The following is a 2,500-nucleotide window of genomic DNA, read 5'->3' as shown; positions in this document are numbered from 1 at the left end:
ACGGCCATGCACCACCACCTGAAAAATCAAAAAGAGCTCTCAATCTGTCAATCCTTATTTCATCTGAACCTGGTGAGTTTCCCCGTGTTGAGTCAAATTAAGCCGCAGGCTCCACGCCTGGTGGTGACCTTCCGTCAATTTCTTTAAGTTTCAGCCTTGCGACCATAATCCCCCCAGAACCCAAAAACTTTGATTTCTCGTAAGGTGCCGAGCGAGTCAGAAAAAGAACATCGCCCGATCCCTAGTCGGCATAGTTTACGGTTAAGACTACGACGGTATCTGATCGTCTTCGATCCCCTAACTTTCGTTCACTGATTAATGAAAACATCCTTGGCAAATGCTTTCGCAGTAGTTAGTCTTCAGTAAATCCAAGAATTTCACCTCTGACAACTGAATACTGATGCCCCCGACTGTTCCTGTTAATCATTGCGCGTCTCTAGAAACCAACAAAATAGAAACGCACGCCCTATTTTATTATTCCATGCTAACGTATTCGAGCAAAGGCCTGCTTTGAACACTCTAATTTTTTCAAAGTAAAAGTCCTGATTCCCCAACACGCCCAGTAAAGGGCATGAGGTTCTTCAGAAGGAAGGCCCGGCCGGACGAGTGCACGCGGTGAGGCGGACCCGCCAGCCAGACCCAAGTTTCAACTACGAGCTTTTTAACTGCAACAACTTTAATATACGCTATTGGAGCTGGAATTACCGCGGCTGCTGGCACCAGACTTGCCCTCCAATTGTTCCTCGTTAAGAGGTTTAAATTGTACTCATTCCAATTACAAGACCCAAAAGAGCCCTGTATCAGTATTTATTGTCACTACCTCCCCGAATCGGGATTGGGTAATTTGCGCGCCTGCTGCCTTCCTTGGATGTGGTAGCCGTTTCTCAGGCTCCCTCTCCGGAATCGAACCCTAATTCCCCGTTACCCGTTGAAACCATGGTAAGCCAATACCTTACCATCGAAAGTTGATAGGCAGAAATTTGAATGAACCGTCGCCAGCGCAAGGCTATGCGATCCGTAAAGTTATTATGAATCACCAAGGAGCCCCGAAGGGCATTGGTTTTTATCTAATAAACACATCCCTTCCGAAGTCGGGATTTTCAGCATGTATTAGCTCTAGAATTACCACGGTTATCCAAGTAGTAAGGTATTATCAAATAAACGATAACTGATTTAATGAGCCATTCGCAGTTTCACGGTATAATTGCTTATACTTAGACATGCATGGCTTAATCTTTGAGACAAGCATATGACTACTGGCAGAATCAACCAGGTAACTATCGTTCACCAGCATGCCAAGGCACGCCGGCTAAGCCCCCAAAGGAGCGGATGGTACCAGGAAGGGGGTCGCCAAAGCGTCCCCAATCACCCGCCTCGAACGCGCACACGGCGCATTTCGCTGCGGGCAACTTATTCAATTGCCCCCACTGAGTTCCCCAAGACGTGGTCCGCAACAGAGCCGGACAGGCGTCGCCGCCCGTGACCAGCCCGCTACATGTACGCCTCAAGAGGAGGAAGCCTTCGCCGACTCACGCAGCACAAGGCGCGGATTAGTCGGCGGGGCAGCCCCCAAAGGTCTAGGAGATTTTTGGCATAGCCAGCAATCCACAAACCTGAAATGGCGCCCGCTCATGGAATTGAGCAGGACTTCAGGTGTCGGGCGCAAGTAGACGGCGCAATGCCTGCGGCACCGTCAGCCTACAAGCACCCAACAGTAGCCGAGTCCTGGGCAACGCGCTGACTAGAGTTAACTTTGCCAACCGCTACCTGGGAAACAAGGCGAGCGAGTATGAAACCAAAAAGTTGCAGCAGCCGCCAATCTGCGCTGCGAACAGCACCAGACGAGCGGCTGCCCGTAAAAATAACCAAGCAGCAGAGTCTTTACCCTTTTACAGGCAAGAGTAGCCACCAGGCTTTCTACCAACCCAGTTGCCCACCTAGAGTATGACTACTTTAGGTGTGCTCCTTGTAGTATGTAGGAACGCATGTCGCTCGGCGGTTATGGGTTTGCAGATCCCCGGCCGGAAACGACGTCGGAGGTCGGCATTTTGTATGCAAAATCGCGTAGACATGCGCAGCCCCATACAAACCAAATGCCAGATTCAACGAGATAGCTCGTTTTCGCACCCACCGCCACCATTATGCGCCCAAACACGCCGTGTTTAGGCGCAAAAGGATTGTGATGCTTATGCAATTCTTCTGAGCCCACTTGAGAGGCGTACAGCAGGCGACGTTGTTGGCGTAAAAAGTACGCTGCGCATGCAGGCGACTAACGACAAGGCTGGGATTGCGCCACGGACCAAAGCAACGGGTTTTCTGCGTTAGTTCCCGCCATCCCCGCTGCGGGACAAATGGAATGGGAACGTGATGGCTCTCTCTCTCCGTATAGACTGCTTTTGCAGACTACATGGCTGGTTGGGATAGGCGCCAGCTGGACCAAACATTGGGTGGCATCACATGATGCGGCCGCACCTGCAGCTACCGGTCTGTATAAAACCCA

This window comes from Pyrenophora tritici-repentis, assembly GCF_003171515.1.
Source record: "Pyrenophora tritici-repentis strain M4 chromosome Unknown M4_contig_00024, whole genome shotgun sequence".
Lineage (NCBI taxonomy): Eukaryota > Fungi > Ascomycota > Dothideomycetes > Pleosporales > Pleosporaceae > Pyrenophora > Pyrenophora tritici-repentis.
Note: the sequence above shows the minus strand (reverse complement) of the source record.